This window comes from Lactuca saligna, chromosome 9 (assembly GCF_052625555.1).
Source record: "Lactuca saligna cultivar CGN05327 chromosome 9, ASM5262555v1, whole genome shotgun sequence".
NCBI classification, from domain to species: Eukaryota; Viridiplantae; Streptophyta; class Magnoliopsida; order Asterales; family Asteraceae; genus Lactuca; species Lactuca saligna.
The window spans coordinates 188,121,011-188,147,648 of NC_136425.1; the positions used below are offsets into that span (position 1 = coordinate 188,121,011).

The window sequence follows — 26,638 nt, forward strand, 5'->3', positions numbered from 1 at the left end:
CTTTCAGCTTACATATATATATCAACTATAGAGAGATACATAAGAAAATAGTGAGAGATCTTGTCCAACATAGTATTACTGTACTAATGAGGCCGGAGAGAGAAATAGATGAGGTAATGGTGACAGACCATGTAACAGATAAATTAGTCGAGAAAAACCATAACAGCTATGATACAATTATGAGAGACGCTGCCAGAGATGAAATAATAGTGAGAGATTATGCCTAACTGAGAACAGTCATCTAGCAGAGTATTGATGAAGACCATGAACTATTCTAGACAATTCAATGGAACACTAGCAGACTCATGATTTATAGGCATTAATGAATCATACTATCCGAGAGTATGGATTGTGTGTTCATTCAAGTACTATATCTCCCTCATAGGACGTTAGTAAATGAGATATTCTAAGGCTTTTAGTGACTATATTTATGCTTATGTTCATCATATTAGTTATGGCATCCCATGTTTTTAATAATCAATGAAAATTTTTCTTCGGATATACTTTTACGAGACAATTCCACAACTATAAATAAACCATGTTTTCAAGATGTATAATGAAATCCTTAAACTAACTCAAGTTAATAACACACCTAATTAGATTTTGACACTTCTACATCTTGTTATATGATTTTGATACTTTGAAATCGAATGTTGGTAGTCAGATATTATGTTTTGGATTTAGAAGTTGAATGTTAAATTTGAATTTCATTTGACAATTTTGGTAATAAAATTGCTACACCAAAGAATCAGTGGCGAATTTATGGCTACTGTAACGCCAAATTAGCGACGGAAGATCGACATGTTTCCGACCATGGAAAAACCTATTTCTGAATAATTACTAACTTGAATTCGATCGCTAACGCATAATCAACGGCAGATTTCCGACTAATGTCAGCACCTATTAAAGGACGGAACAAACACAAAAAACATATCTTCCTTTGAAATTTACCAAAAAATAATCCGTCGTTAAGGCGAATAAAAATCCCTCTGTAATTTTGTTGCTATTCAATAGCAGCGAATGATTTAACAGCAACTTTATTTTGTTGCTGATACGTTGACGTTGCTTATAGCAATGGATTTTGATAGATTTATTTGTCACTAATACTATTATTTCAAGTAGTGTGTACTCGGGGCTTTTTTAATTTTTTTTATTCCACACTATAGTATATTATTATATTCTCTTTTCGTAGACTAAGTTTAACCAATGCTAACAGTAACATTTGCAAATCTAGGTGACTTATAACAAAGATTAATAGTTAAACCTGACACTTCTTTAATCAAAAAACCATATATATAAATGGTCTAGTTAGAGGTTCAAATATGATGATTCATTTCACAAACTTAATATTGTTATTATTCGCTCTCTTGTTTCTGAATTAAATGATTTGCATGAAAAACGTTCAAATATGATGATTCATTTCACAAACTTAATACTATTAGTTTATGCTCCGTTTTTGAATCAAATAATCTGCAAGAAAAACGTTAGTAATAAACGCAGTGGTTGAAGCTCGAGTTAGATTGTCACATATTCGATGTTTGTTTCCAGGGTACAATAACCAAAATAGTGTGTATTGTCAGATATGGCTACATGCCTGAAAGAGTCGCCGAAAATAGTTGCATAGGAAGTAAGGAAGAAGACAAGTATTTACCGTGGCTTGCACCCACACACAAGTTCGGAGAATTTGGCCTACGTAATCCAAGATTCGCACCCCACCTTGCGTGCGGGTCGGAATTAAAATCATGTGTACAAACTTGTAAGCCCATTATATATTCAAGTGTATAAACTCACTAGAGTATTGTCTTTCTATCAAATATGAGATTCATTCCCACACTCTCTCGGTTACTAACTTTTATTCTCAAATACCTAATTTTGAGTATCGATATCTCATTCATATTTATTTTATTTTGTGCATACGATATATCGTTTTGAAGCTCTCACGAAACAGAATACAAACCAACATGTGTGTGTGTGTATATATATATATATATATATATATATATATATATATATATATATATATATATATATATATATATATCCATATTAGTAAAAATATATAAATATTTATATTAAAATTTCCAACAAATACTTTAATATTTTAATATTATAAAGTGAAAAGAATATGTAAAATTGTGTGAAAAGATTAAAAAGGAAAATGGATTCTTGTAAAAAGAAAAGATTGGCAACTCGAAAGTAATCATTTTCTGCAACAAAGTATCATTTTCAGGAATGGACGTATACTTGTTCACACTTTGAAGAGAATTTGGTTTATAAAAAGGGACCAAAGGCGTGTGTTCTCCACAATCCTAATTATCCACACCGTCACCTTCCATTAGTTATCACCACTACCGTTTTAGCTGCCGGAACCCACCAATTTCTCCTCTTCCATGGCGACCCCAACAACTGTTGATAACTTGGACCACCCAAGCATCAAACATACCAACTTAGATGTCGAAAGCCAGCAAACCCAAGAAACCACTGAAGTCATATTCGATTATGCCAAGCGAGCTCAATGGCTGAGAGCCGCTCTGTTAGGTGCTAACGACGGCCTGCTTTCCACTGCCTCCCTGATGATGGGTGTAGGTGCTGTTCGTCAAGATGTCAAGACCATGATCCTCTCTGGCATGGCTGGGCTGGTTGCAGGAGCATGTAGCATGGCCATCGGAGAATTTGTCTCGGTTTATTCTCAGTACGACATTGAAATGTCACAAATCAAAAGAGAGATCACGAATGGTTTGAGTAGCTATGATATGTTGGAAGACAAGAAAAACGAGTTGCCGAGCCCAACAAAAGCTGCGGTTGCTTCAGCCTCTGCATTCGCGGTAGGGGCAGCTTTGCCACTTTTGGCAGCTGCGTTTATAAATAGTTATCACGTGAGGTTGGTGGTAGTGGTGCTGGCGGTGAGCATGGCGCTAGTAGGGTTTGGTGGATTGAGTGCAGTGCTGGGAAGGGGTCCGATTGTGAAGTCGACACTTAGGATATTGTTTGGAGGGTGGGTGGCGATGGGTGTCACCTTTGGGTTGACCAAAGCAGTAGGTTCTACTGGTTTGATTAATACTTAATTCGAGATATATATAGTACATGTTAGTATTTGGTTGATTAGTACTTCTCTTCTTAATTCGGAGTACTAAATTTGTAAACACATACAAAAAAAGAATTTTGTTAACTATTTGATTATACTTCATTCTTTTAATAATTCGTATTTTACTTTATTAATTTTTTCTGGGGTTAATTAATCATAGAAAATTTAATCTGGGGTTAATTAATTATAAAATTACGAAAAATGAAAGGTACAATAATTTAATATCATCATCAAATTTCTCAAAAAGTGACCGTCATATATAAAGATTAAAGTAATAGGGAAAAAAGAATCCTTAGTCCGCACTTATATAATATAATTTTTGGGTGCATAACTTTTTGGCAAACGATTTGCATGAGGAAATGACATTAAAACTACCAAATATTTAACTCGAGGAAATGACATCAAGACAACTAAGTATTAAACTCGTGCTATACCTCGCTAAATGATCTTAGATTCTGCTTTTAGTTTACATTTGATGAACTAGATAATATTTCGTGAACCGAAAGTCTAGTATGTGATGTTCACCACAAGAAAAGAAAAGAGATTTTTAAATGATAACTTTTTCTTAGAAAAAAAGATTAGTATATGTTTGGGATTTAACCTAAGACGTACTTGTTAAAATATATTGTTACAAACTTTGTTACGTCAGCTAGACCAAATTATTTCTAAAATGATAACTTAATCAGTAAAAATTCTAAAAGATAATGTTACCAAGTATCAAAAAATTAAACTTGTTTACCATTTATATGTTATGTTGCATTTGACACTGAAACGAATAGGTAGGTAAAAGGGATAATAATTTAGGAGGGTAATAAGATTTTCAGTTTGTCTGTATTAGGTCACTAAGGTTTTTTTTGTGCATATTAGATCAATATGGTTGTTATTACCGTTTAAAAATAATCTTTTTACTGGTTTTAACGGGTAAAAAGGACTATTTTTAAACGGTAATAACAACTATATTGATCTAATACGTACAAAAAAAACCTTAGTGACCTAATATGGACAAACTGGAAACCTTATTACCCTCCTAAGTCATTAACCATAATTTTAAAGACGTTGAGAATATATAACCATCAACAGTAAACTACTTCGTTTAGAACTCGCGTCGTCCTATATAACCTGCTACTCCTCTATATGGCGAAGCTCTTCATCTATAGTCGTCCCTTTGGAGACATCCGATAAAACTGGAACGATTCAAAGAAGATTAGCATGGCCCCTGCGCAAGGATGACACACACAAATCAAGAAATGGTCAAAAAAAAAAAATTAACCCTTCGTTGTCTTCTCTAGAACCCTAATTCCCTTTTCAAATGCTAATAGAGTTCAATTGCAATTCTTACGTTTCAGTAGTTCATCTACTGAAGTTATGATCAGACAACATGTGGATTCTATGGTCAGATTGATCTTCTTGTTGATGTCTTCAACCATTTGTGGCAAGTAAGGGTGATCCTTCTTTCTATAAAATCTCTTTTAAGTTTTTACTTTTCATGTCATTAAGTTTCATGCTTTATAAACTTCCGTTTATGTGTTGTATATAATATGTATGTATTTGTTTATCTGCTGATTTTTTTATTCATCTTGCAACTTCAATTTTTTAGTTCATGTTGTGGTTTTGCTTTTTTATAAAATAATTGATAATAGACATTCTCTGCAAGTTCCTGTTGGTTTTATATTTTCATTCGTTATCAAATGTAGACATTGATGGAAGGTATCAAAGTGAGATTGTTTTTGTACATATGGATGTGTTCATGTAAACATTTAAATGACAAAAAAGAAGTTATTGATAAAATGTTGCATATTTATGTAATGAAGATCATCAATCATATGAGTTTTTAGACTTAAAAGTTCTGGAAGGGTTGTGAGATAAGTTTAAATGGAAGCAACTATTTCCAGTCAAACAAATCAGTCACATTGATTAGTAAGCATGTTTTCTAAATACTTAGGGTTAATGACTTAGGAGGGTAATAAGGTTTCCAATTCGTCCGTATTAGGTTACTAAGGTTTTTTTGTGCATATTAGACCAATATGGTTGTTATTACCGTTTAGAAATATTCCTTTTACCGGTTTTAACCGGTAAAATGACTATTTCTAAACGGTAATAACAACCATATTGGTCTAATATGTAAAAAAAAACCTTAGTAACCTAATATGGACAAGCTGAAAACCTTATTACCCTCCTAAATCATTATCCCTAGATAAAATTACTGAGACATATTGGAGCTATGGTTTGGTCAGTTGTATATGGTATTTAATTTATATACTCGCTTCTTTTTTTGTGTATTCCATATTATTATGATTGTGTTCGATTGTGGGTCAATTATATAATATTATAATATGTTAACAGTAATATATCACCTGAACAAGACTCTCTTTTGGAATATATATATATATATATATATATATATATATATATATATATATATATATATATATATATATATATATATATATATATATATATATATATATATATGTGACTTGTAACAAAGATCTATAGTTAGAACCATTCTATGCTCATAAGACGATAAACGACCAAGTGGTTCAATCGCGATGATACAAAAAATTAATACTTAATTTTTTTTACAAGATAAAAGTAAAATATAATGTACCAATAGGTTAAAAGAGGATTCTCGATAAAGGATAAGATAGACAACTGTTAAAAGTAGCCATTTATCTACGATAAGGTATAATTTCGGAAATGGATCTAATCTTTGTTCACACTCTCAAGAGATTTTGGTGAATATTTAAAAGGTATAGAAGGCGTGTGCTCTCCACAATTCTAATTTTCCAACTCATCACATTCCCTTATGGTCTATATCTAAGACACAGAAATAAATTACTCGAATCATCATTGGTTTGTTAAAATTATTCGTTTGGTCGTTAAGTATTGATTTGTTTTAAGAGAGTCTCTAGCATTTAATTTTGTTATTTTGTTGTTTGTTTTATTCCTAACGATCTAAAAAAACTATATTGTCCTTTATATTATTTTCTTCATTTTTTTTAATTATTTAAAAAATAAATTAATTGTATAGAAATATGAGACCCACTCAATCTCACTCTTATGGTCCCACTTTCACCACGGGTAACCCTTCTAATCCCATTTCCAACACCACTTACCAAAATCCACCCACCACCGTATTAGTCACCTAGTCTCTTGAAACCACTAACCATCGTAAAATAAATTTTGATACGAAGAAAAACTCAAGAAAATCTAAACTATAAACCACAAATAGCATCACCTCCCTTCAAATCATGAAATCACTTTTAATATGAAATATCCCAAGAGTACGACTCAAAAATTTTTGTTTTAATATTACTAAAATCCCAACGTCAACTATTTGATAATAAAACCATCAATCGTATGTCTCAAAATGCCATAGTAATTTTATCAATTCAAAATTGAAGTTAATATCATATCGAAATATCTAAATAAAACTTCCAGGAATAAACTGCAACTGTAGTGTGTGTCATGCCATCAATCCGAGTCCTTCCCCTTGCTTGCGGAAGTACCTGAAATCAAAACTGAAGTTGTAAGCACAAAGCTTAGTGAGCTCCCCAAAACTACCAAATATCATACAATTACAGATAAACACATATTGGGCCTTGCCCACTGCATCGGATCGAAGTTCGGAAACTGCATTGGACCGAAGTTTGGAACTAACCAGGGCCTTGCCCTCTGCATCAGATCGAAGTCCGGAAACTGCATCGGACCGAAGTCCGGAACTGACTGAGACATTGTCCCCTGCATAGGACCGAAGTCCGAAACCAACTGCATCGGATCGAAATCCATAACTAACTGGGACCTTGTCCCATGCATCAGACCGAAGTCCGGAAACTGACTGAGTATAACATAGCATAGCATAAACATATCAACTAGCATAAACACATATCCTGCATACTGCATCGGACCGAAGTCCTGAACACATAACACAAAGACATGCTTGAATCACAAAGACATCAAGCACACTGAACTACTGCATCAGACCAAAGTCCAACTGTTAACCGACAACTCTCCGAAATGCTGCTCCTGTAGCTCCCTAAGCAACCAATACAAATAACAACACTTAGACTAAATTGTCTTCCCGGGGTCAATTAAGTCAACTTTGGTCAAAGTCCTGAACACTGAACTGCCTTAAACATCATGCTGCTACAAGGATGCTTTCCAACAACTCTCAAGACCTTCCTGGTCTCACTTCCTTCGTCACTCATCTAAAAATCGAGTTACAACCCGGCTGCGGGGCCGAAGGACTCCCTATTTAGCCGCCTCACATGAATTCTGAATAAAATTCTTCTCTGGAACTAGTTGCCACTAGTTATCATGTCACTAAGACTCTAACAACCTCCTGATCCAATCGATGGGGTCTGTGCTTCGAATCCTGATGTTACCAAACCACGGCTGAACGTGATTGGTACATGACCAATTGTAGCCTTATGTCATAAATGACCTTAAGCCGTCCACTGCTTCCTTGCTCTCATAGTTGTAGTGGCGCTTCTACAGTCTTATCTATGGCTTAACCAGATCTAACCCGTCTGGGTAAATTTCGAAATCCAATCAGTGGATTTCCATCTCCTCACTACCACACCCGAACTGGTGGGTACTACTATCCTTCCCGCGTCCTAACCACAGACTCACACTATCTACTAACCTAGTGAATGCTATGGCTACACCGCAGACTTACAACAATCTAATATGATCTGACTACTAGTGAATGCTACGGCTACACCCGCAGACTTACAACACTCTAACACTATATGGCTGCTAGTGAATGCTATGGCTACACTCGTAGACTTACAACACTCTAATACTATATGACTGCTAGTGAATGCTACGGCTACGCCGCATACTTACAACACTCTAATACTATCTGACTGCTAGTGAATGTGTAGCACCTGGTTCCTGGTATGTAAATCTTAATTGAGTGTTTTCCATTTTTAGCCTTGGACTCGGCGAGTCATAGGTCCGAATCGCCGAGTAGAGCCGGGACCCGAGACACGTTATAAGTTGGCGACTCAGCGAGTCCATATCCTGGACTCGGCGAGTCACCGCTGTTGGATGAAACCATAAGTTTCAAGGGTTTGCACCCTATTTAAACTCTCATTCCACCCCAATCTCGCCCCCATTCACCCTCAGAGCTCTATACCTTGTTCAGGAGTTATTTCCTTGTGAGTTTGAAGCATTTGGTATGCTCTCTTGAAGTTTTGGAGTGGGAAAAGGAGTAGATCAAGAAGAAGAAGAGGAGGTCAAGCATCTTTAAGCTTTCTCAGTGTGTTCCATAAGTCGGAGGATTTCCGGAGCAGCAGCAGCAAACAGACTATTCCCATACAGATCAGCAGCTACTACGAGGTTAGTTACCTTCCAGTAGCGGTGGGCCTAAGGCCATAATTCCGGCCCACCGGTAGGAGATGGGTGATTAGATGATTGTCTTTGTGATATTCATCTAGGGGTGCTACTACCTGTGATATGTTTGTGTGTTAGTGACAGTAGGGGGAGATAGTCCCCCAGAACATCGGTCGATAGGGCCGAAGGGGCGGTCACGCCCAACCATGCTAGATAGACTATGTGATATATGTGTTATGTGGTAGTAGTAGGGGGTGAAATAGTCCCCGGTATCCGGTTGAGAGGACCGAAGGGGAGCCAGCACCCAGATATGCTAGGCAGTATCCGGTCGAGAGGATCGAAGGGGAGGCCAGCACCCAGATATGCTAGGCAGTATCCGATCGAGAGGACCGAAGGGGTAGGTCGGGCACCCAAATATGCCTGACAATTTATGTATGTTGTATGATTGTATGGTATGTGGTACAATGAGGGAACTCACTAAGCTTTCTGCTTACAGTTTACAATTTTGGTTTCAGGTACCTCTTCATCGAAGGGGAAGGAGCTGGCACGGTAGCGGCACATCATGCACATATGTTGGTTTCCGCATCTATTAGATTTCCTTGGGATTTATTCTCTAATATTTTGATTGGTTGTATGATTTGGCTTTTAGACATGGTTTACGATGTGATGTGGTTGATCAAACAATGTTTTTAATTATTAACGTTTTCTAAAGTAATGTTTTAAAAACGAAATTTTTGGACGTGAAAATTGGGTCGTTACAAGTTGGTATCAGAGCCCTGGTTTGAGGGATTTAGACACACCTTCGGGGGTGTTTGAACTCAAATCGAGGGATTAAAAGATTTTGGAAAAAGAAAATGTTTTCTAAAAGGTTAAGTAAAGGGTTTTAAGAAAGAACAATGTGTGTGATGTGCGCGACTGGCCAAGCTCAAGTAAGTATTCCCCAATGTACCCATACAAGTTTATTTATGTTTATCAGTTTTTGTAGAACAGCATGCTAGAATAGGACTAAGAATCTAAGAGTGATGCCTTATGTGCTTGCTTTATGTGCTTCAGTATATGAAAGAGTTGCATGCTAGAATTAAGTAGACGGCAGTAGGGTAGCCTGTTTAGGTTATTCCTGATAGTACAAGTTTAGCTTTGTATGCTAGTTCGGTTCTCTCTACGAGGATAGAGTTGCTTGAGATTGTTTTCCTTATGTCCAAATTTTGTTTGCTTTGTGCTATGTGGGCCTTGAAGTGATGGGAGTTAACTGTTAGGTGAATACGTTAAAGTCACATGTGATCAGGGTTGAATAATCTCAGAGTGTTGGATTTGACTCTATTGCGTAGCTCTTGTTTGAATCTTAACCGTTGTAGAGATGAGTCCCTTACTCGAAGGATTATCCGAGCCTCAACACATGTGATTGTATCCAGTTAACAGTTAATTGGCATTACCAAGAGGCCTGCAGCAGCTGAGGACCGGATAGAGTAGAGTCAGAGGTTTCCTAGGGTAAGCCTAGGATAAAGAGTAGCAGTGATCAGCGGTAGGGGAAGGGACCTGGTTGAGTCGAGGCGGTCCTTGGGGAAGGTACGGATAGATGTGGAAGGTAGTATGGGCCCGTACTACTAAAAGCAGAGGATCCGTACCCGAACCGAGGAAGGCTAAGATAAGACTAGGGAACTTGTAGTGGATGGGATCCCTCCAGTGGTATCAGTATCGCCAACAGTTGTTATTTCTTTGTATTTCAGAATGGTGGTACTACGCCCGAGGCCAGCAGTTGGCAGTTCAGGAGAGGGATCGGGTTCGGGATCAGGTTCCGAGCCAGTAGATGAGAGGCTGCGCAAGTTCATCGCGTTAGAGATCACCAGAGGTATCCTTGAGGCGACCCCCATTATCTTCGGGTCGATCAAGGAAGGGATCATCGAGTTGATGGAGGATCGCCTCAGGGCGTTCAGGAGCGACATGGCATCTGGCCAGTCGGGATTTCGCACGCTGTCCTTTAAGGACTTCAGGGGCAATGGTGCGTCGGATTTCCACGGGGTGAAGGACCCCATTGTTTCCAAGCGATGGATTGCAGACATCGAGTCTGCACAGTTGACTAGCTTCTGCCCCGAGGGTCGAAGGTGAGGTATGCAGCAGGGTGTTTACGAGACCGCGCTCAAGATTGGTGGGAGTCAGTGGGTGACTCTTTGGGAGCCTCAGCTATCGAGGCTATGACCTGGTCGAACTTTGTGACCAGGTTCAGGGCAGAGTTTGCACTGGCTGTTGAGCTTCAACAGCTGGCCAGGGAGTTTTTGCACATGAGACAGACGACTGAGACTATGGTGGAGATCACTGCCAAGTTCTGGGAGAGGGCACTGTTGGTGCCCCAATATGCGGGCGATGAGGACATGAGGAGGACCCGCTATCATGACATGCTGCGGGCTGATATCCAGGAGCACGTTAGTTTTTCAGGTTGCCCCACCTTGGACTCCATGATTGCTAGGGCGAGGGAGAGGGAGATAGATTTGGAGCAAATCTGGAAATGGAAGGCGGAGGAGGGACAACCAGGAGGGGCTTCGGGGAAGAAGCCCAAGGGATCAGATGTGGGGTCGAAAGGCCAACAGGGACGGGGCCGCTGCAGGAAATGCGGCAAGACGCACAAGGGGTCGTGCAGGTTGGGATCATCAAGCTGCTACAAGTGTGGCAAGTCTGGGCACTTTAGCATGGATTGTACTGCTCCGGCAGCAATTATTCAGACGTCTGAGTTGCTGTTTTTCCACTGCAACCAGAGGGGCCACAAGAAGGCCAATTGCCCCCAATTGACAGTTTCAGCGCCAGTAAAGGCACCAGCTCCAGCGCCCCTGCGGATCACAGATGGCCGGCAAGGCATGGCAGAGGCTCCAGTGGTGAGGAGCCGGGCATTTCAGCTGACCACCGAGGAGGCACGCGCAGCACCCGATGTGGTGACGAGTATGATTCTATCCCTCTCATTTATTTATATGATGTTATGATATTGATATGTGCTCGGTATATGTATATGTATTAGGATCGTTCCATGTGAACGGTATCCCAGTTCAGGTGTTGTTCGACTCGGGTGCATCCCGATCGTTTGTGTCCCTTGCGCTTAGCAAGAAGTTTCCTGAGTGTTCGGGCATGTTGGATTGCCCTTTGGAAGTAAAAATTGTTGATGATCGATCGGTGCGAGCATCGATGGTGTTTCGGGATTGCGTATTGCGTTTGTTCGAGGAGCGCTACTTGTTAGATTTGGTTCCCATTCCGTTGCGTGGGAACAAGGTGATCATAGGCATGGACTGGTTGAGCCCTAATGGGGTAATGATAGATTGCACACAGCAGCTAGTGCGAGTCCGGACCCCAGGTGGGGGAGAGTTAGTGATTCATGGCGAGAGCCCACAGTGTGGACCCTCAGTCTGTTCAGCAGTGAGGGCTAGACGATACCTTCAGCAGGGATGCGCAGGTTATGTTGCGTACGTGATGGATACCCAGGAGGCGGGTAAGGCGTCAGTGAGCGAGGTTCCAGTGGTGCGAGATTTCGCAGATGTTTTCCCAGAGGAGCTTCCTGGGATACCTCCGGAGCGACGGGTGGAGTTCAGGATTGACCTCGTTCCTGGTGCGGCTCCGATAGCCAAGGCACCATATCGGCTGGCTCCTCCTGAGATGCAAGAGTTGTCTACGCAGCTGCAGGAGCTACTAGACAAGGGATTCATTAGACCAAGCAGTTCACCGTGGGGATCCTCGATTCTGTTTGTGAAGAAGGACGGGTCGCACCGGATGTGTATAGATTATCGGGAGTTGAACAAGGTAATGGTGAAGAACCGTTACCCACTCCCGATGATTGATGATCTCTTTGACCAGCTTCAGGGAGCATCTTGGTTCTCCAAGATTGATTTGCATTCGGGTTATCATCAGATGAGGGTCATGGAGGAGGATACGCAGAAGACCGTGTTTCGGACGCGCTATGGCCACTATGAGTTCGTGGTGATGCCGTTTGGGCTCACCAATGCTCCTGCCGCGTTCATGGACCTCATGAACCGCGTATGCAGACCGATGCTGGATCGGTCATTGATAGTCTTTATTGATGACATCTTGGTTTATTCCAAGATGCAGGAAGAGCATGAGGAGCATTTGAGAGAGGTACTGGAGACCTTGAGGAGGGAAAGCTTGTATGCCAAGTTCTCCAAGTGTGAGTTTTGGTTACGCGAGGTGCAATTTCTCGGACACCTTGTCAACCAGAACAGGATTTTGGTCGATCCGTCCAAGGTCGAGGCCGTGATGAGATGGGAGGTTCCGAAGTCTCCATCTGAGATTCAGAGTTTCCTAGGATTGGCAGGCTATTATCGGAGGTTCATTCAGGATTTCTCCAAGATAGTTGTACCCCTGACACGGTTGATGAAGAAAGTCGTGGTCTTTCCGTGGGGACCCGAGCAACAGGCAAAGTTTGAGACACTGAGACAGAGATTGTGCGAGGCACCGATCTTAGCCCTGCCATAGGGCGTAGAGGATTTTGTGGTTTATTGTGACGCATCTATTTCAGGGTTGGGCACGGTATTGATGCAGAGGGGGCATGTCATTGCCTACGCTTCGAGGCAGCTCAAGCCTCACGAGGCGAACTACCCGACGCATGATTTGGAGTTGGGGGCGGTGGTTTTCGCCCTCAAGATTTGGCGGCATTACCTCTACGGGGTTCGGTGTACCATTTACACGGATCACAAGAGTTTAAGGTACCTCATGGATCAGCCGAATCTGAACATGAGGCAACGTCGGTGGTTGGACGTGGTGAAGGATTATGATTGTGAGATCCTTTACCACCTAAGAAAGGCCAACGTGGTGGTCGACGTGCTTAGCCGCAAGGCGGCACCGATCAGGGATATTTGCATGAGGATGAATGTAGTGACTCCCCTGTTGGAGCAGATTCGGGAGGCTCAACAGGAGGCTGTCAAGGAGGAACATCGGAAGAGCGAGCGTGTGATGGGTCAGGTTTCCTCCTTCGATTATGATAGTCGAGGACTATTGACACTACACCACAGGGTGTGGGTGCCGTATCACGGAGATGTGCGCCAGATCTTGATAGAGGAGGCGCACAAGTCCCAATTCTCTATTCATCTCGGGGCGACGAAGATGTATAGGGATCTTCGTCTAGACTATTGGTGGCCCTGCACGAAGCGGGATGTGGCATGGTACGTCGAGCGGTGTTTGACCTGCAGGAAGGTCAAGGCCGAACATCAGAGACTGCATGGGAAGATGCAGCCGTTGGACATCCCGTTGTGGAAATGGGAAGACATCATGATGGATTTTATCACAAAGCTTCCCAGGACTGCGTGTGGAGTAGATTCGATTTGGGTCATCGTGGACCGATTGACCAAGAGCGCCCATTTTATTCCGATCCAGGAGAGCATCTCGGCCTAAAAGTTGGCCGATATCTACATCAGGGAGATAGTAGCGCGGCACGGGGTGCCAGTGTCAGTGATATCAGACCGAGACATGTGTTTTACTTCCAGGTTTTGGAAGAGATTTCATGACGAGTTAGGCACTCGTTTGCATTTTAGTACCGCCTTTCACCCGTAGACGGATGGTCAGAGCGAGCGGACCATCCAGACTTTGGAGGATATGTTGTGGGCATGTGTGTTAGATTTCGGTGGTAGCTGGGATACCTATCTTCCCTTGGCTGAGTTCTCATACAACAACAGCTACCACGCGAGTATTGACCGACCCCCATTCGAGATGTTGTACGGACGGAGGTGCAGGACCCCGATATGTTGGGGTGAGGTTGGCCAGAGGGTCATGGGAAGCACCGAGGTGGTGCTCAAGACGACAGAGAGGATCCAGCAGGTTCGGAGCAGGCTTCAGACTGCTCAGAGTCGGCAGAAAAGTTACGCCGACATGCGTCGATCCGACTTAGAATTCCAAGTCGGGGATATGGTTTTCCTGAAGGTGTCACCTTGGAAAGGCGTCATTCGATTTAGGAAGCGGGGCAAGTTGGGCCCGATATTTATCGGACTATTCAGGATTGTAGCCCGGGTGGGAAAGGTGGCGTATAGGCTGGATCTGCCAGTCGAGCTCAGCCAGATCCACATCACTTTCCATGTCTCTTAGCTGCGGAAGTGCTTAGTGGATGATTCAGCAGTGGTGCCGTTGAAGGATATTCAGGTTGATGACAGCATGAATTACATTGAGCGCCCAGTCGCAATCCTCGACAGGAAGTCAAAGGATTTGAGGAACAAGAGGGTGGAACTAGTGAAGGTGCAATGGCAGCACCGCAAGGGTTCGGAGTGGACTTGGGAGCCGGTGGAAGAGATGATGGAGCATTACCCCGAGCTGTTTCAGGACCGAGCAACGGACTTCGAGGACGAAGTCTAAAATAAGTGGGGGAGATTTGTAGCACCTGGTTCCTGGTATGTAAATCTTATTTGAGTGTTTTCCATTTTTATCCTTGGACTCGGCGAGTCATAGGTCCGACTCGCCAAGTAGAGCTGGGACCCGGGACACGTTATAAGTTGGCGACTCGGCGAGTCCATATCCTGGACTCGGCGAGTCACCGTTGTTGGATGAAACCCTAAGTTTCAAGTGTTTGCACCCTATTTAAACTCTCATTCCACCCCAATCTCGCCCCCATTCACCCTCAGAGCTCTATACCTTGTTCAAGAGTTATTTCCTTGTGAGTTTGAAGCATTTGGTGTGCTCTCTTGAAGTTTTGGAGTGGGAAAAGGAGTAGATCAAGAAGAAGAAGAAGAAGAGGAGGTCAAGCATCTTTGAGCTTTCTCAGTGTGTTCCCTAAGCCGGATGATTTCCAGAGCAGTAGCAGCAGACAGACTATTCCCACTCAGATCAGCAGCTACTACGAGGTGAGTTACCTTCCAGTAGCGTTGGGTCTAAGGCCACAATGTCGGCCCACCGGTAGGAGATGGGTGATTAGATGATTGTCTTTGTGATATTCATCTAGGGTTGCTACTACCTGTGATATGTTTGTGTGTTAGTGACAGTAGGGGGAGATAGTCCCCCAGAACACTGGTCGATAGGGCCGAAGGGGCGGTCACGCCCAACCATGCTAGATAGATTATGTGATATATGTGTTATGTGGTAGTAGTAGGGGGTGAAATAGTCCCCGGTATCCGGTCGAGAGGACCGAAGGGGAGCCAGCACCCAGATATGCTAGGCAGTATCCGCTCGAGAGGATCGAAGGGGAGGCCAGCACCCAGATATGCTAGGCAGTATCCGGTCGAGAGGACCAAAGGGGTAGGTCGGGCACCCAGATACGCCTGACAGTTTATGTATGTTATGTGATTGTATGGTATGTGGTACAATAGGGGAACTCACTAAGCTTTGTGCTTATAGTTTACAGTTTTGGTTTCAAGTACCTCTTCATCGAAGGGGAAGGAGCTGGCAGGGTAGCGGTACATCATGCACACATGCTGGTTTCCGCATCTATTAGATTTCCCTGGGATTTATACTCTGAAATTTTGATTGGTTGTATGATTTGGCTTTTAGACATGGTTTACAATGTGATGTGGTTGATCAAACAATGTTTTTAATTATTAACATTTTCTAAAGTAATGCTTTAAAAACGAAATTTTTGGACGTGAAAATTGGGTCGTTACAGAATGCAACGGCTACACCCGCAGACTTACAACACTTTAATACTATATGGCTGCTAGTGAGTGCTACAACTACACCCGTCGACTTACAATACTCTCCCTGCTGACTGTATCACTAACTACCATTCTAAGGGCAGCCTGACTCACCTGATTCCTTCTAGCGATCCCCCAACCTGATTTCCACAACCCACCCTCAGTTATCCAAAGCTACAACTATCTAGTAGTCTTACATCCTTGCTAATTTTGCTTTCTGTCGAGAAAAATCTTTCGTTGGGTTTCCAAACCCAATCGCCAACTAATATCAATTACATGAACTCAACGTTGGGAAGTTCCTAACTCCCAACTCCTATACTTCTTTACCCACACAACCCCTTGGACTACTTTCCCTTCCTTCTCAAATATTACTAACCATTTCTAAGTTTATCATACTACCGCCCCGAATACTTGAAGGCTTCTCCCCCACTTCGATCTGGCTAATTCCTTTACAACTCATAGTTCAAAAGGATTTCCAATCCTTCCTATCATCTAACGGTTTGATCTGCTATCAACCACGTTTACCTCTGTTGGCGCTCCAATTAACCCTTTACTAGACTTGAACCAATCTTGCCAACTAATAGAGCACCTTTAAATCCCCGATTGCATTTGCCTCAGAGACTGCATCCTGAGAACTTATGCTTAAGGGGGAAATGCCTTCGAACCACAACCCTATCGTCCTCTAGCTACTCCGTTGGAAACTCTAGCTTACCACTGCTGGGGTTATAACTGATCTATACTCGAATGACACCTTCTCGAAAGTAGTGAGACACTTCCGAGTCTTACACATACATGCTACAGTTACTACATCCGAAGTAACCTGTTCTACAGTGGACGTCCTCCAACTACCATTCTAAAATCCAAGGTATGCAGATGGCATATAACTCAATCACAAGCAGATAATATAGTACTCGATGCAGTACCCTAGCAATAACACCATTACATAAGTTGACAGATATATACATATATATATATATATATATATATATATATATATATATATATATATATATATATATATATATATACTAGCAGTGTATCCGCGCAAAGCGGCGGGGCGTGTAAATTCTTTCGGTGATATGTTTCCTCTACAAAAATGTTATGTTACAAAAGAAAGTACATGTCGAAGACAAAATAATCAAACTATGGTGTTATTTGGGAGATGAAGTCATTTTTTGTTCTTGGACGGTGGGCTTTATAGCAGAGGAGGGAACAAAGAGGTATTTGCGATTGGAGGGATATTTGAATCAACATGCTAAATTTAAGGATATCTAAAAGAGTTCAAAATTTGAATGAATCCAGGATTTAAGGGAACCATATCAAATTGCTGAGAAATATAAGGAGATTTGATGATAAATATTTCAATTCAAAATGTGGTTAAATTTTAATACTATTTTATTAATGGTTACTTGTAGTATCAGCTTCATCATTTGAACGTCTTAAAAAATATTATTATTATAATCAGTCTGTTTTTGGAAATAGTTAGATTTCTTTTATAAGATAGTAAAGATATATACATACCCGTAACCTGCTCTGAAGAACCCTCGAAACCCCTTGTCTTTCGAAGCCTACTATGACACCAAGGTTGTCCCAACCGTTGAACGGGTCAGTTCGCCCTAACATTGCTAGGCTGATGACAACGATGGCATAACTCTACTTCTACAGTGCATTCTTGACGTTTGTGACCCTTCCACCCGCATCTGCCACACTTGGACCTACTACGCACATCACCCCGTGTCCATTCCTTCCTTGAGTAACCATCCCGAATCTTCGAGTCCTTGGCACTATCCATGGTAGCGTCTGACTGTTCAGCTTGTTGAGCCAGACCAGAAACTCGCTTCCTCTTTCTCAACTGACTATCAGAACCCATCTCATGCTCCCGGGTCACCGTGACCATTTCACCCACTGCCCGGATAACTGAAGTCCGCCTTTCTATCCCGTCGATCACTCTATCAGTGACACGTCCGATGGTGTCAGGTAATTCCTCGTGAAGGGCCCGTGAAACCTCCGCAACAATCTAATCGTGCAGGGAACTTTCTTGTGGGTAAGGTGTACCACCCACTCCCGATCCCTGATGAAAGTGCTAAAAATGGGATTCCCCTCCCTGATGGATCCCTGGGATCCATAAGAATCGGGCTCTAGACGAGCCCCAAACTGTGTTGAAACTGTCCCGACCCTAAAGGCCTTAAGTCGACTATCCAAAAGCTCTACGATGGGCTCCCTGACTGAACCAAATATCACAGGAGTCTGTTCAATGATGTTGCACATAATTTCCGCAGAAATAAAATCTCTCATCAGATTGTCAAGCTGCCTGACTCCAGAGCTCGAGCCAAGTCCCTCCCCGGTACCTGGACTGCCAACTGGTATCTCGCATAATGTCACCATGCTGAAAGCATATCACATTAACTATCATAATACTCATCACTACTGAGGGATCTATACACACTCTACAAGTTCCCTGGTTTTGTCTTGACCCCTCTTGAATCGAGTACGGATCCTCTGCTTTCAGTAATACGGGCCCATACAACCTTCCATATCTATCTGTACTTTCCTCAAGAACTGCCTCGACTCCACCAAGTCCCTTCTAATACTACTACTGATCTCTACTACTCTCATCCTTGGCTTGCACTAAGGAAATCTCTTACTCTACCCAAACCAGTCCTCAGCTGTGGCAGGTCTCCTTGAAATTCCAACTAGCCATCACCTGAATACCATCACATGTAGCGAGGCTTAGATAATCCTTCGAATAAGGGACTCATCCCTACAATGGTTAGACTCAAACGAGAGTTGCGCAATAGGGTCAAATCTAATACTCTAAGATTATTCAACCCTGATTACATGTGACTTGTCGTATTCACCTAATGGCTAACTCCCATCACTTGGAGTCCCACAAAGCACAAAGCAAGCAACATTCAGACATAGGAAACTACTCAAGCAATTCTATCCTCATATCAAGAAACTGTACTAGCATACAATGATAAGCTCATACTATCAGGCATAACCTAAACATGCTATCCTACTACTGTCTACACAATACTAGCATGCAATTCTCATAAACGTGAAACATATATATAGCAAGCACATAAGGCATCATCCCTAGATCCTCATTCCTATTCTAGCGTGATGTTCTACTGAAACTGAAACTGATAAGCATAACATAAACTTCTATGGGTAATTTGGGAGTACTTACTTGAGCTCGGCTGATCGCATGCACTCTTTTTCTTTCTAAATTCTTTTTCAAAAATTCTTTTTGAAAACGTTTCTCTCTTGAAAATCTTTTACCATTTCCTCAGTTTGAGTCAGACACACTTGAAAGCATGCGTAAATCCCTCAAACCAAGGCTCTGATACCAACTTGAAACATCCCAAGAATACGACCCAAAATTTTTTGTTTTAAAATTACTAAAAATTGCAACGTCAACTATTTGATAATAAAACCATGAATCGTGTGTCTCAAAATACCATAGTAAATGTATCAATTCAAAACTGAAGTTAATATCATATCGAAATATCTAAATAAAATTCCCAGGAATAAAATGCAACTATGGTGTGTGCCATGCCCTCAATCCGAGCCCTTCCCCTTGCTTGTGGAAGTACCTGAAACCAAAACTGAAACTGTAAGCACAAAGCTTAGTGAGCTCCCCCAAACTACCACATATCATACAATTACATATAAACACATATTGAGCCTTGCCCACTGCATCGGACCGAAGTCCGGCAACTGCATCGGACCGAAGTGCGGAACTAACCAGGGCCTTGCCCTCTGCATCGGACCGAAGTTCGGAAACTGCATTGGACTAATGTCCGGAACTAACTGGGACTTTGTCCCCTGCATCAGACCGAAGTTCCGAACTAACTGCATCGGATTGAAATCCGGAACTGACTGGGACCTTGTCCCCTGCATCACACCGAAGTCCGAAAATTGACTGAGCATAACATAGCATAGCATAAACATATCAACTAGCATAAACACATATCTTGCATACTGCATCGGACCGATGTCCGGAACACATAACACAAAGACATGCTTGAGTCACAAAGACATCAAACACACTGAACTACTGCATCAGACCAAAGTCCAGAACTACTGCTAACTAGACGGGCCGAAATTGTGGCCGTAGACCCGTTCCTACTGGAAGGAAAACTCACTTGAACTGCTGAACTCGGCCGATAACCCTCCGGCTGCTAACCGACAACTCTCCGAAATGCTGCTCCTCTAGCTCCCTGAGCAACCAATACTAATAACAACACTTAGACTAAACTTTCTTCCCAGGGTTAATTAAGTTACCTTTGGTCAAAGTCCTGGTCAAAGTCAACCTTCTTGATTGACCCTATTCACCGAGTCAACCCGTCGACTCGTCGAGTTCTTATACTCAGAAACTCCCATAACATGACTCAACTTGCTGAGTCGCCCCAAGACTCGTCGAGTTGAACGATCTCTGAATTCCGTCTTAACCAACTAAACTGAGTCACCAACCGACTCACAGATCCGAAGTTTAAACAAAAGAGGTTGGGGTTCTACGACCTGACTCGCCCAGTCTAATAATAGACTCGCCGAGTTGTTCTTCAACTCATCGAGTTCCTGCCTATCTTCATTCAACTCGTCGAGTCTAAGAACAGACTCGCCGAGTAGCTTCAGTTCTTAATCCATACAGTGGCTTTTCAAGCCATGCAGGGGCTCCAAACCATCGATCCACCCCTTTACAATCTAAACCTCACATAAAGTTGCAAACTTTACGTGAAACCAAAGAGATATAGGCCCAAAACACTCTATGGCTAGGGTTAAGGACTAAGGGGCTTCACCAACAACTCTTAAACAGATACTTTATGACATTATGGACCATCACAAGCCTAGATCTAAATTCCAAACCCGAAATAGATCTCAAACAAGTGAAAGAATTCCCAAAACAACCACCAAGGATTAACCAAAAAGGAAATAGCTCAAGATAAGGGCTCCTTACCTTAAAGATGTGCCCAAAACTAATGTAGATCCCAGATGTATACAAGCCCCTTTAAGCTAGATTCCAATTTCTCAAGCTCCTTCCACCAATTTCCTCTTCTAAGCCCCGATCTCCTCAATAATGAAGCCTCATATGAATTTAGGGTTTTTATGGAACTCTCTGGGGGATTAGGAGGCTGTGAGAGGGACATGAGGTCCTTTAAATAGAGTGCAAACCCTAAGATTAGGGTTTTCTCATTCCAGCACCAACTCGTTGAGTCCAGCTTTCGACTCGGCGAGTTGGTCACTAAATTCGTAATCCAACCCTGCTCCGACTCGGGTAATAAGTATACCTACTCGTCGAGTCCCTTCTTCAATTTACACTTTAAGCCCGTAACTCAGACTTCTGAAATTTGGGATGTTACATAATAAAACACTTCATAACATTCACACGCACATACACACATATGTATCAATTACATGAAAAATCAAAAATCACCAACATGAATCTTGACCACCACCATCTCCTTTATCAACTCTGACGACCACAAAGCTCCGGTGAACATACTGGAAAATGAACTCGCCCTAACAAAAACCCTATGATTAATTTTCCTATAAAAAACTTAATGCAAATATGAAAATCAAACCATTCAAAAAAAATTCACCTTAATCCATCTAGAACTCGAAACATAAAATCAACAACTCAATCATGCTTGTTGATCTTTTAGTTTTATGGTTTTAATAAATTCTTGATATGTTGGTCGTACTATCGATTTCAGTAGCGATGTGCATGTGACGAAGGGAGAGTGATGGTTTTAGGAAAGGCGGTGCTATTTTGGTGAGATAAGAGAGACGAGATTGGGTTCTAGAGCCAGAGCTACAACGATTTAACAGAGGTGGGAGTTCAGGGCGTTGATCTAGTTTTTTTGACGACATCAAATTGTAGATGTGGCGGCATTGGAGAAGATTGAATAAATATCACTAGTTGGTTTTATTGAATGGGCAATCTAGGTATTATACATAGGGAGAAGATAAGTAGTTTGTTGCTTTAGAATGGAGCATAAAGAAGAAGTGAGGAACAGAGGATTCTGGTGGATGAAACGCTCATCGTCAATGGTGTTTGATGATTCTGATGGCTGAAGCTTAGAGTATAAAATAGAGAGAGAGGGGAGTGTTGGAACGTCCCATTTTCACAACCAAATTTTTTTACATAATTTTCCAAATTATAAATTCCTTATGTAGAAAACCGTTCATTCCAAATATATTTATAAAAATCAAAATAATATTAAAATATGAAATCTTCATTGTTGTTGATGAATGTGTACAGTCACGCCTTTGCATTCCCATTGAAATCGATGATACCTAAAATAATAAAAATTAGATACGCATAAAGCTAAGTGAGTTTCCCTTAAAATATCACACATAAACAAACAAATAAATGGGAAACAAGCCCATTCAGTCACCGAACTCAAAAGCAACCTATACCAAGTTTATTGGCCTTACCACATCAACCTAACCGCTCATCCCAAGCCTTCGTGCCTATGACTAACATCTGACTCGCACCAAGTATATTGGCTTATAGCACAAAGAAAGACGACCTCAACCCAACCCAACACAACATGTCGACATGTAACATCCAGACTTTCAGGTATATTGTTTATTTATTTATTTTAAGGACTATTGATCAAATCGATGAGTTGGTGATACAACTTATCGAGTAGAGTCGCGATTGTGCCATGTGGGATTAATGATCTACTCGATGAGTCAGAGAGTCGACTCGCTGAGTAGACGTTGTGAAGTGAAACCCAAAATCCCCTGGTTTGGGGCCTATTTAAGGACACTTATAGCCTAATTTGTGGCTCACCAGTTGCTTACCCTCACTGATAGAAACCCTAATCGCCCTTTGAGCTAATAACGAGAGTGTTGAGTTAATATTGGGTATCTTGGTCCATCTTTGGAAGAGAAGAGAAGGATTTCAAGCAAGGAAAGATAAGAGATTGTTAGATCTATTGTTATTCATCCAAGATCTTCTTTACAAGGTATGAAGTTTATACATTTATCATTAGTTTGGGTAGATACCATATTATTGGAGTTTAGGGCTTCTTTTCCATCTAATATTGGGACTTTGAGTGTATTAAGCACATCTAGAGATTTGGACATCAGATCTGGACCTTGTGAGGTCCCTATAGTCCTAAGGTCCCTGCTTTATTAAGCCATAGTAGAGCCTTGTAAACTCTTAGTAGAGCATGTTCTTGGCATTTCATTTCCTAAGAGCCATACATGAACGTAAAGCTCATGGCTTTACGTGATAAACGAGCCTTGAGAGCATAGATCTCGAGTATGAGAGGGTTTTTCTGCCTTAAAATCATTTGAATAAGACATGAGTCTGAACGGACTCGCCGAGTCGATGAGCCGACTTGACAAGTCAGTTAGGGTTTATCCTGATGAGCTAGCCATGCTATAGCTTACCGAGTTAGGGGTTAATTCGACAAGATGGACCTTCAGGAGACTTCTGAGGAACGAGTGGACTCGACGAGTCACATGAGTGCACTTGCCGAGTCAGGTGAAACTTGGACTGTTTACTCGAGTTTGACTTCTGTTGACTTTAGGGTTTTGTCAACATAAGTAATGGAGACCATGTAGGGGTAAGACAGTCTTTTACCCATTCAAAGAGTTAGAGAGAAAGAGAGAACATCCTTTGGTGTATTTGAGTATGTGTAGAGTATTAATTATAGATAATTATCCTATGTGTTAGGTGGAGGCTAGTTTGAGATTTTCGAGTACGAGACTTTTACTTGCTAGGTTACGAGGTGAGTCTTCTCACTATACTTACCATGAGTGTTATCTTTGTGTGGCTGAGATGTCTTATGTGCTTTATCTGCATATTGTGATATTCTGCATTTTGTCTTTTTTTTTTTATGTTGGGTATTATTAGGATGAGCTTATTGAGTTAGGACCGGAGGATCCACCCTAGTTGTGGGACCGGAGGGTCTCCACTAGAACACATTGACCGGAGGATCATATTGACTTTCGTCAAGTGGATAACGTGATGTGTGTTTTTTTTTGGGAACTCACTAAGCTTCATGCTTACCATGTTATGTGTTATGTGTTTTAGGTAATTCTTTGGATCACGAGAAGGCGCCGGCTTGATTGTACACACATTAGAGATTGAGTTATGATTGAGGGGATCCTGGAGTTTTGATATATACTGATTTTGGATATAAGATTTGATGATTTGACATTGTTACATTTGGTGATTTTATTGTTGAGATAAATGTGTTTTTAAATTGAAAATTTTGGTTTGTAAATTTACGTTGTTACAAGTTGGTATCAGAGCATTGGTTTGAGGGATTCGTATGCACCTCTGGGTGTGTTTGGAATCAAATTGAGGATTTGAGAAAAAAATTCAAACGAAATGATTTTTCTAAAATGAGAAAGAGGTTTAAGAGAAAACGAGTTGGAGCGGTGTGTACAATCAGCCAGAGCCCGAACGGTGATTTCCCAAAATACCCTTACTTTTGTGTTATGAGATATTTTATTAGAATTGCATGCTAGAGAGTAGGCTAGATATTTGATATTCTAGGTGAAACATACCAAAAATACATGCCAAAAATTCCGTTTTTAAAATCATTTAACAACCATAATATTATCATCGTAAAATAAAATCATCAAACATGTATCTCAAAATCTAATAAAATCTATCAACACATATAACTATCTCTTCTAAAATATTAGAGTAAGCTCCCAGGATAATAAAAACTGTGGTGTGTGCAATGCTATCAACTCGAGCCCTTCCCTTTGCTAGCTGAAGTACATGAAACCAAAACTAAAACTACAAGCACGAAGCTTAGTGAGCTCCCCCAAACTACCGCATACCATACAAGAACATATAACAAATAACATAACTTTGGGTCTCTTCCCAACTGCATCGGGACAAATGTCAACATTGTGCTACTATCCGGCATCAGGCTCACCCCGGCATCCGACCAAATAAGGAATCGGGCTCATCCTAATATCAGGCTTACCCTGACACATACACAACATAACATATATCATAACACATATCATAACCACATAATCTGCATCGGGCTTGCCCTGAAACACATAATACACAGCGTAATATTTATCATATATCAGGCTTGCCCTGACATCGGGCTTACCGCAGAACAAATATCACATAGCATGTAAACTAACATACATCAGGCTTGCCACGACACCGGACGGAAGCCCAGAACACATAGAACATATCATATAACATGCATGAATCACATAGACATCACACATACTTAAATACTTCTCGGGATTGCCCCGGCATTGGACCAATGTTAGAAAATATATAAATTGCATCGGGATTACCCCGACATACTCTACTACTTAAACAGGCCAGCCTTGGTGCCTTAGACCCGCTCCAACTAGAGGAAAACTCAACTCGTGTGTCTGACTACTAAAACTATGGGTGAAGAATCTTTGCCAGCTGCTCTAGCGACTCTCCGACTATAATTTCCACAAAGACACTTAATCAAAAACTGATAACCAACCTTAGGGTAAAGTGACCATTTTACCCCTAGATAAAGTCAACATGTTGGTCAAAGTCAACATCTAGTTGACTCGACTCGCTGAGTTGGTCCGCCAATGCATGGAGTCCCTATTCTTTTATCTGCCCCTAATCCCGACTCTACTCGATGAGTTATCCTCCAATCGACATTGGCACAATCTTCAAAGGACTCACTGAGTTCAACCTTGAACTGATCTAGTTCATCTTCATCATAAGTGCTACTAGTCTGTCACTCGCTGAGTTGTATGAACAACCCATCGAGTCTGTCTTCATGGATTGGGAGATTGCCTTGGACTTGCCAAGTGTGTTCATATACTCACTGAGTCCCATCGTATGCAGGTCCATAACTTCGTTTACTTCACTGAGTCCTTCTTTTAGACTTATCTAGATCCCTTCTAAACTCAACTTGTAACATCCCAGGTTCGAAAGCAAGAAGTTGAAGGTTGCTAGGTGAAAATAAAGAAGGAACTCGGCGAGTAGGTCTCTAGACTCATCGAGTCAAAGCGGGTGCCAAGCACGTGGTTATGTGGTTTGACTCGCTGATTCGGCGACTGGACTCGACGAGTCAGTGTTGGACGAGGAAAAACCCTAATCTTTGGTTTTACACCCTATTTAAACGACTTAATGTCCTCCCCTCAACTCCCTTAGCCACCTGTAAGATCCAGAAGCCCTATAATCATGAGTGAAATGCATTGGAAGCAAATTGGAGCCTTGTTAAGTGTTTTGTGAAGAGATCTTGAAGATCAAAAAGCTTGGTTCAAGGAGATTTGTGGAGATTTAGTTTACTTTCTAGTAGGAGTTTGTTTTAGAGGTAATGAATCATTATCCTTGGATTTCTCCTTTCTATATCCATTTTTCATGGAATTTTAGGGTTTGTTTTGAGATGATATGTTAAGATCTTGGTGCATAAGTTAGATCTGGAGTTGAAACTCCAAATCTGAGCTCTATTTGGATAAAAAATGCAGAAAACCCTTTTGGTTGCTATGCAAAAGCCATTCCCCACGAGTTAAGTTCCTTTCTAGCTTGGTTTTTGGTATTATGGGACAAGAAGCACGTAAAGGTAGCAACTTTATGTTGCTAATAGACTTTGGAAACCCAGATCTATGGTTTGGAGCAAAG

At 41.4% G+C, this 26,638-nt stretch overlaps 1 non-coding gene and 1 pseudogene across 1 annotated transcript; both read left to right on the forward strand.

The window, feature by feature from the left end:
• The first annotated feature begins 2,233 nt into the window (after positions 1-2,233).
• LOC145013903 (vacuolar iron transporter homolog 4 pseudogene) lies at positions 2,234-3,180 on the forward strand (annotated as a pseudogene).
• Positions 3,181-4,244: 1,064 nt separating this feature from the next.
• On the forward strand, positions 4,245-4,347 carry LOC145018994 (U6 spliceosomal RNA). Its single transcript, XR_013667314.1, has one exon. It is a non-coding gene; the product is annotated as a U6 spliceosomal RNA (small nuclear RNA).
• The last annotated feature ends 22,291 nt before the right edge of the window (positions 4,348-26,638 follow it).